The 9,673-nt window shown below is 40.7% G+C and overlaps 1 long non-coding RNA gene across 2 annotated transcripts in view; it reads right to left on the bottom strand.

The window, feature by feature from the left end:
* Window positions 1-9,673, bottom strand: part of LOC118160469 — a 35,255-nt gene that overhangs the window by 24,461 nt on the left and 1,121 nt on the right. The window contains exon 2 of one of the 2 annotated variants that reach the window (XR_004747520.1): window positions 2,978-3,096. The exons of the other annotated variant lie outside the window; for it this stretch is intronic. This is a non-coding gene — a long non-coding RNA (uncharacterized LOC118160469). The remainder of the gene's footprint in view (window positions 1-2,977; window positions 3,097-9,673) is intronic. 2 annotated transcript variants of the gene reach the window in all.

The following is a 9,673-nucleotide window of genomic DNA, read 5'->3' as shown; positions in this document are numbered from 1 at the left end:
CCCCCCCCCCCCGGGCCTGGGGACGGGGGGGGGGGGAAGATGGAGGGGAGAGGGTGTCAGCAGAGAAGGGGAAACAGACGTCTAATTCAACCTTACTGGAAAAGTCACAAATGTAAAAACAGAAGTGCACAGGTAAATCTGCGTATGTAGAACATCCAGTAGTATCCAAACAAAGAGAGATGCATTTCTAACCCAGCTTCTGGCTCTGAAAAGCAGAGGCAAATGTAAAAGAATAACTAAGAGTCAGGATACACAATGAGCATATAGTCATGCCACAGCCAGGATGTTTTCTAATACCCAGCTGAAATTCCCACGTTATAACACGTGCTATTTGTCACATGCTACCCCAGTAACACCAGAGCCTGACTCCATCTCCACCACCGTGACCGGCAGCAACCCATCACTGGACTCACCCCTGTACCTCAGCATCTCTGAGGGGATGCCCCCAGTGGGGTGCTGTGCTCCAGCTGCAGTCCCACTGGTGCCAAAGAGAGCAGAAGGATTGTTGTCCTCACTCCTGCTAACACACTGCAGGACTTGGCTGGTGTGGCTCTGCTGAAAGTTGCCCTTGCTGAGCTGCAGGAGGCCCCTGCCAGCCCATTCCAGCCTCTGAAAGAGAGAGGATTTGCTCCACCATCTTGACGGGGTTTAAGGTGAGGCTGACAGGCCTGTAACCCATCAGATCCTCCTCCTCCTCTCTCTTTCACAACTATCATGAAGTTTGCTTTCATCCAGCTAACAGGAGCAGAGCTCCCCCAGTCACTAAGACCTTTCCAAGGTAATAAACAGCATCCCTCAGCAATCCTGGATGCATCCAATTTGTGTCCATTAACTTGTGCACATCCAACTTCCTTCCCGGTGGTATCACTATTATGACAGGAGATTTCACCTCCACAGGAAGAGGGCTCTGCAGCATGAGCTAGTTTTCCATCAGCCATTCTGGATAACAACTGAGCTGTCCTGGCACTATGGCAGCATTTCTTTAAATTGTCATTCAGTGTGGCAGAATTGATAGAGCAGGGCAGGTAAATGAAGACAAGGCAGAACAGATTAAATTCCTCACTTAGCTAGTAGAGCAAACATACTTATTTCTCCCTGAATTTGTCATGAAGAAAATCCAGAGGACTTGAAACTAACACTGCCATTTTAGAAGTGGTGGTGTGCCAAAATAAAAGTTATCAACAGCTCCCTAAGGTGCATATTAGGATCTTGTTCAAAACCTACTTCTCCATTGCTTGGCTTCTTCAAAGGAAGATCTCTTTCCTACTCCAACTTTGAAGCAAAACAGACTTGGGATTAGAAACAGCAGAAGCAGCATTGGGGTGGTGGGATAGGTGGAGAAAAGAATTGTGAAAGTAGAGCTGTCCTCCCACTATGCCAGCTTTGACAACTATAATATCACACATACAACATTCTGAATTGACTTTAGACATTCTTAATCTCCAAATTCAAATTAAACCTCCTCTAAGTGCCCACCCACTTGAGAAAGACAACGTAATTAATTTTCTGAAGTTATATTTTGAAGAGACGTGACAGTCGCCCCCTTAAGGATAAATGTGCTGCCCAAAAGAAGAAACTAGGAGAAAATGAACAGTGGGGATGTTAAAGCCTAATTTAAGGCTACTTTGTGCATTATGCAGTGAACAAAGCAGCTAAGAATGAAGATGGCCCATAAGTCTTAATGGCTGTGAAGGGATTGGCATTTTTTTCTTCAATGTTTTTCTTTAATGTCACTCTGGAGTGCCTCAGTATCTCTGAAATTCACAATTTAAATTGCAGTAATGCTGCCGTTTTAATAACTTCACTGGGAAGACTCTTCATTCTCTTTACACACAAAACCAGAACTGGATGAAAGTATTGGTAAGAATGTTATTAAAAGAGGTCAAAGGAGAAAACCTTCAGACAGCTGGACACATGCAGCACATCCCTGGTATTTGAAGGAAGTGTCATTTGCCAAAACAATCTGGACACCAATCTTAAGATTAAGAAACCCTGTCTGCCTAACTCTGGGCATCACATAACTCATATTCTGCAGTCCACTAATATATAAAGTTGTCACATCTGATCTGGATTTCGCTGCTCCAGAATCATTAAGGCACCTCATTAAATATGCAGAGCATCACTAAGCCATCGGTCTACTGTAGGAGCCAAAACTGCATTTACTTTCTTTTCTTTAATCTTCTGGACCTTAATTGCCATATTGACAGTAAAGAAACAGTTGTTTACCTTCCAAAGTCTCAGGAGTGCCTTCCAAATTAATCCTTTTAAGCAGTGTTTCTTCAGCTCCAGAAACAACTAAGTAGCATGCAAAGGTGTGAGATATCCCCTTAAGAAGCAGTAAACATATATACTGCTTCAAAATTAACCTTCACTATTACAACTTGTCAGAGATTTGTTCTTCTCCATTTCATGTAGTTCAAACGTTCTGAAAGGTGGGTTGTTTCTTAAAGTGCAATCAGGAAATTTTGAAAATCATATTCAAAAGACTTTTGTTACCTAAATTTGTACAGTAGCCACAATGCAAACAGGAATGTTGGCAAGGAGATATTTTCTAGAGTGAACTCACAGAACCTTAAAGAACCAAAACAAACAAAATTAGACTCCTGGAAAGTGTGCACATTGTAAAGCCAAGCAATCCTTTAAAAGTTATGAAAAAATGCATAATACTGGTCACCTGTGATAGGATTTCCTACAGACAGTACTGCACAATTTAGGGCATAATTTTTTTTTCCTCCCAAAGACTGACTTATCACCCAATCCGTTGAAAAATTTCAAAGATTTGGAATTTTCCTATAAAAATTGACTCTTGTCTTATAACTGAAAGAAAACAACAACAGAAATTGTTTCTTCTCAGATGATGTTTATATGTCACTTGCAAAGGAAATGAAAACTGCAGGAGAAACAGTGACAAGCAATTCATGTTTCAGTACCAGATCAGGAGCATGTTGATAGGCTTCTACAAAAATCAGTGACACACCCTAAAATTTTGCCAGTTCTCTCCTCACACACTCCTTTATCTGGTCAGAGGTAAAGCTGGGCTCCCTTGAGGCAGAATCTTTCCCCCTGTTTGTACTGGGAGGTACACCCAAGATGGCTCTGCCAGAAATGAAGCAGCTGGTTAATGGACAGAAGTTTAAAAAAATCAAGCAGATGCATGTATAGATGCACTTCAGCATACAGGATGTAATACAGCCACTTTATTTGTATCTGAAGGCCTCACCATTCTCTTTTAAGTTCCTCAGCAGAGCCTTTATATGCTCTCCTATTGCTACCTCTAAATTTACTGACTCCCAGTTGTTCTCCCCTGAATTATTTCAGCCTGTGAAATTTAAGACCTTGTTTGCAATAACGAGGCTGTAACAAAGGCAAAAGGGTAGCAAATTTGAGAGTAAATATGTGAGAAATGAGCCTTTTGGCGTAGCTAAGTTCTGAGCAAGATCAAGCAGTCATAGCATTGATCTAGGTCTAGCAGGAATACCTGTGGCAGGAGGGAAATCGGGAGCACAAAAGGACACGTTTTGTAAGTGCCCTGCTTTGTTTAAACATAAAATCGGGCAAGGATTATGCTATTGAATGGCTGTAAGGCAACTTTCCCATACCTTCTCAACCCTCTTAAAATATATAAGATGCATGCAATGCAAAGATGGAATCTATCATAATCTTCTCATAATGAAAATGTAAGCAATATTTCTCTCTTCAGCACAGAATTTTGTTATACATGGTACAAAAGGTTGCTTAAACTATACTGATTAGCATAAAGTGCCAAAGAACAAGGTTGACGTTTTTAAACTATGTTTTTCATTTTGCAAATTCATTATGTAGCTCCTCAAGATTATTAACAGAAAAATGAGCTGTTTTGGATAAATAATTTCAGATAGCGTTTCATTTTCAGATCTACTCCCCAGCCATTATAAAACAGCATGACATTTCTGTCCCACTACTCAAGACTGATCTTTACTTGAGGAACAATCTGTACATTGGCAAGCAGATGAATTGGTTGCATTAGTTCTGCTTTGGATGGGCCAATGTTTAAAAGGAGAGTATCTAACTGCATCAATATAAAATTGTCAGCAGTAGCCAGAAGTCCATGTCCACTGTGGCTTCTAATATTGTTGACAACAAATAGATTGAATGTGGGGCAACAATGAAAGAAAATTCTAAAACTCTTCCATGAGGAGAGGCAGAAGGACAGCACAATTTCCCCCCTGGAATTTGCAGTCTTTATGGTCTTCTGTGGCTTCAAAGTGCACATAGCTATCCACATTGTAACTCAGCAAGCAATAGCCTAAAAATAGTGTTGAAAATCCACACTGTGGGTACTGAACAGTGCTCCAGGAAATTTATATATAAGCTTTCTCCCCCTCCCTCCCTAGCAATTATAGGCAATGTTGCAGGAGGAAAAAAGAACATTAACAGTTTATCACACTCTGCAAAGGGAGTGTTTCCTTTTGCAAGAGAAGCCATGTGTCTTTCATACATATTAATCCATCAGCATGCTCATACATGTTCACTTCAGATTCCTGGTAGCCTTCCTGTCTTGGTGTCTATCTATCTTTGCCAGTGCAAACAAAAGAACATACAGAAAGCAGAACTGCAATTGCTTTCCAGAGACCGTCAGTGAAGGTCTTTAATATTTCTTTAGTCCCACGTACCACAGCTTCTAAATTTAATTCCTTGTACAAGAACCCTGGCTCTGCATGGTCCACTATGGTAACTATGCATTGAGATAGATGGATAGATAATCAGTAGGAAAAACAGTTTTAGACAAGCACTGAGAATTCCACAGACCTGAGACTATAAACTAACATAAAACAAGATCAGTTTGGCAAAAGACTAATACTGGAAAGTCTAACAGAAAACAAGATGTTCACAGAGGCTAATGACACCAGTAAGAACTGAGGACTGCTCTGAGAGCAGGCTGGCTCCTTAAATGACCTGTGCTTATTAAAAATGTTTACATATGATGTCCAGGTCAAATATACAGCACATAATGGCATTGCAGCTATGGCTAAGCTCCCTGTCAAAAGTGAGAAATATTCTGTTTCTCTCTTCAGTACATTCCACCAAGCCCTTGAAGAAATAAGGCTGTTCACCCCACTATCTCAGCACAGGAACCATTTTCATAAGAAAGACAGAGAGATGGGACTGTTCAGCCTGAAGAAGAGAAGGCTCAGGGGTGACCTTATTGTAGGTTTTCAATACTTAAAGGGGGCTTATAAAAAGGATAGAGAGTAACTTTTTGCTTGGGCAGATAATGACAGAGCAAGGGGGAATGCCTTTAAACTAAAAGGAGGAAATTTAGATTCAAGTTTAGGATGAAGTTCTCCACTCAGAGGATGGTGAGGCACTGGTACAGGCTGCCCAGAGAAGCTGTGGGTGCTCCATCCCTGGAGGTGTTCAAGGCCAGACTGGATGGGGTTTTGAGCAACCTGGTCTGGTTGGAGGTGTCCCTGTCCATGGCAGTGGGGTGGAATTAGGTGATCTTTAAGGTCTCTTCCAACCCAAGCCATTCTATGATTCCTGGAAAGATTAAGATCAGTATCATGACAGCCATTTGCATCTGCCACCACACAGAGAGGAACACAGCCCTTAAGAAACGATCAACACTGCCTTGTAGTAATGGAGCTGTAGTTCAAAGCTCAGATACAGCCAGTTCTTTTGACCAACAGTGCCCATAGATAGGGAGAAAAATGTGTTAAAGAAGAGCTTAAGAAAAGGTTTCCACTGAGATTTATAAAGAGAGGCCACCTGGGCAGAGGCCTTGAGTGACACAGAGGACCCTGAACCAAATCTGTCTTTGTACCAGAGGACAACGAATGCCTGTCAGGGCCCTGACAGCACTTCCAGCCCTGGCTGTCTCCCTTCACCACTGAGCCCAGAGCCCAATCTCATCTCCAGGGCCATCAGCCCCTGCCCCAGCAAGGCCAGAATCCAGCTCCCACAGCCCTGCCCACCATGGGCCTCACAGAGACAGGTCACTCACAGGGCCACAGCCTGGCCTGGCCCTAACCCCGTTCCTCTCTTATGACTCCCCAGCCTGTGGGAGGGTGTCCTGGTATTAAGAGATTTATTTCTTGGGGTTTATCTGGCAAACCCAGGTGATCTGAGTGTGAGCTTGGTAAAAAATATGACACTCCCCCCATAAAACATTTTTGATGGCAGTTCCCATGCACCACCAGCAATTCTGTCATTCTTACAGGAAACCCTGAACATGGGAGTCAGCTGCAGCAAGAAAGCACAGATTTTGTTTCCCTGGATCCTGCTTTTGATGAAGCTGAGGAGGATGAACAGCTACTGTGGCAGAGACTGGTGAGGCAAGCAGCTCTTAGGTTTTCCGAGTTTCGGAGCAGAAAATAGGAGGCACCTTGTCTTACAGAAAGAAGAGAGGATTTTATGTCATTTATTGAACCATTTCAAAAGTTCAGTTAGTAGCAGAATCAAAACCAATCCAAAACAAAACCAAAAACCCACCCATCCTTCAGTTCCAGCTAGACAACACCTAGAGCTAAGTTCTCTGTCACGTTGGCCTGAAGGAACAACAGCCACATCCCATCAGCTAGAAGAAGATCCTACACCACTCTGTAAAAAAGCAGTGGATAGAGTGAATAGTTTAATGGTTTGAGTAGCGTGACTGCTCAAAGTTGTGTTTTGTACAGTTTTCTGTGGAGAGGTTTTGTTTGACTGCCTGGATGCTGTGCTACAGGCATTTAACTAGCTGCTCTTTGAGTGTTTTGGAGTACATGCCTCAGGCACAAAAGGCATTTGACCAACCCAATTATTATTCTGTGTACAGTCTGTTACTATGCCCCAATACATTGCCATATAACCAGCTATTTCCTCTTATATTCATGCTTTTGGCTGTGATTCCAAAAAACAAATCCCTTGCAAAACTAGTTCTGTATTCAGTCCCATCAAAGAAACCATCTGCTTGACCTACAATTTTGCATTTCCAGCTCGGGAGTTATGTTCACTTTCACTGACCAGGCATCCATCCTTTCTGCCTTCTTGTTATAAGTCTTCGCACAAATAATACAAAACAAGAAATACAAAACAAACCCTACAACCATAAGTCCTCAAAAGGTGTTTTCCCATTTTCTGATCCGTTGAATGTGCTGCTTTTGACCCATCCTTTTCAGAAAGAAAAGCAACCTTCTATAAGCACATTGTTGGAACAATTGTCTCCCAAGCAATCAAGTCTCCCATAGCAGACAGTTCTCCTTCAGGAAAGTTTGTTGCTAAATATCAGTTCAAACAGCAGGTTCAAAAATGCTGCCCTTTTCTGAGACTCGACACCTAGTCTGATTTCAGTGACCCTCTAAAGTCAAGCCATCATACCACCACTGAAATGTTTTTCTTTTCTGTGTCTCTTAGCTATAAACATCATTGTTGTTACCTTTTTTCAAATCTATTATTAAACCTGATTGCAAAGTGTCTGAAATGTTTTATTAAGAAAAGCTATATTAGCTCATCAGCAAAGTTTATACTGGAAGTTGTATCTCCTGGGGAGGTTAGTTCAGGTACATGTAAGCAGAGAGTGATATACTTCATGTAAGTGGACAGTGATGCTCTGAAGTTACACCTCTACAATTTTTTGTCACTACCATGACAGACAGCCACATAATTTCTCTTCATCTCCACTTAAATTTCGACAATATTACTTTCTCCAAAGTCTTTCCTACCTTTGGTAACATCAGGGCAAAAGAACACAAAGATAATAAACAAATTGCCTCTCCACTGAAAACATTTTAAGTAAGGATAAAGCTATACAAGACCCAAAAAGCAAGGTGGAGTCAAGCACAGCAGAAACAATTTCACAAAGTCTGATTTCACGTTTTATCTGTGTTACTGAAACTATAGGGCATTTCCAGGGCTAGGAAGGAGGGCATGTGGCCATAGAAGCAAACTAGAAGTTTTCTCACAAATTACACATTAATATGAGAGGATGTGTTTTAATAACAACTGTATAACTGATTTCCTAAAATGAGTCACACCAAAATGCACAGACTTGCAGTTTTGTAGCTGCAAAGTTTTTTTTTTTGTTTTGTTTTTTAAAAAACAAACAAACAAAAAAACTGAAATCAGCAGGCCACACACCAGAGCACTGTTCAGAGTAGTACATCTTAGTTCACTGATATTGACTGAAACAATTAAAAACTTCATTAAGCCACAGGCACACAGCTAACCCTGCAAATTTGAAACAACTTATTTAGAACAGTTGCAGATCTCTGTAAATCATAATGTTTGATTGACTTACTCACCATAAACTGATGATCTTTAGCAAAAAGATGTGCATCATGCAATGACTTTGCTCGCTGGAAATCATCCCCATACAAATTATACTTTTTTTTTTTTTCTTTAAATAGCTTATCATGGCCTTTTATTCCTCTGTCCACACAGCTCATATGCTTTTAAAACGGGCCCCTGACAGAAACATACGTTGCCTACATCTTGATCAAGAAAGTGAAAAACAAGAAAGAAGAAGCTAGGAATTTCATTTTCTGTTTAAAAGCAGAATGGCAGTTGCCTAAGTATTCCCAACAACAGTTTTTCTGCAAAGCAGAGAAAAAAAAAAAAAAAAGCAAAGGTATAAACACTCAAACAGCACTTATAGCATTAGTGTTTTCCTCTGTCCTTTTAAAGATATACTGTCTTTGAAGTTATTGCCTCTCAACAGTCCGCCGCAGTAATGTTACATAATGCTGACGACCCAGTCAAGGGTCACAGAAGAAATAAATACTAGAGTTAAGCTGGTGAAACAGGGTTGACATGAACCAAGATTCCCTTGACTTTACAGTTCCTCCACCTGGGTCCTTCTTTCTCTGGAAGTTGCGAGACGATGGAACATGTTGCATAACCCATTAATTCACTTGTCTGTGGCCAGTGCAATGGATATTATATGCTCCCTATTCCATTTATTTTGCCATTCATGAGCTTGTTGGACCAAACACTCCCACATATTAAACATCCCACCATATAATTAAGAGCGAAGTACTGTTGCATTACACTTCTTTTTAAAAGGGTAATCTTAATTTTGATGGATCTCTGTATATTTCAAGGCACTAAAATTCTTGGAATTTGTACAGGTTGTAATATTATCAAAATGAAATAATTTCCTGCTGGGGAAAAAAAACAAAACAAAAAAAAAAAAAAAAAAAAAAAAAAACATTGCAAAGCTGGCCACTTTGGAATAGGTAAGAAGATCACCTATCAGTAGGGCATAGCATCTTGCACTTACAATATGATAAAGGAAGTGGTATGTGTATTCCCCATTTCAAAATGCAGACCCGATCTCCACTGAAAAAGAGCTGTGTTACAGGTGACTCAACATCCAGGTAATTTTGTCCTAGAATATTTAAGGTAACTGGGTAGGAATTAGAAGATGAAGCAAAGAAACATGCACATCTGGGAAGACTGAATTGCTAACTCAGCCTACTTCTCACATGAGACTTCCTTAAATATAAGGAAAACTCCAGACAAGCAGTTTTTAGGCAGGTGTTAAAGTCAATAGCGTCTGAACTGTACCCATTGGAAAAAATAGATAAATAAATAATAAAAAAATGTGCAGCACAGACATGAGAAAAAACAATACTACAGTGGATTGTGGGGGAACTATGGGAGTCACAAATGAATATGGAAGTAGAGAGCACAATTGGCTCAAGAGCTTCCTTTACCC

This window comes from Oxyura jamaicensis, chromosome 1 (assembly GCF_011077185.1).
Source record: "Oxyura jamaicensis isolate SHBP4307 breed ruddy duck chromosome 1, BPBGC_Ojam_1.0, whole genome shotgun sequence".
Taxonomy (NCBI): Eukaryota; Metazoa; Chordata; class Aves; order Anseriformes; family Anatidae; genus Oxyura; species Oxyura jamaicensis.
The sequence above is the reverse complement of the archived record's forward strand: the minus strand, read 5'-3'. Positions and strand labels throughout refer to the sequence as shown.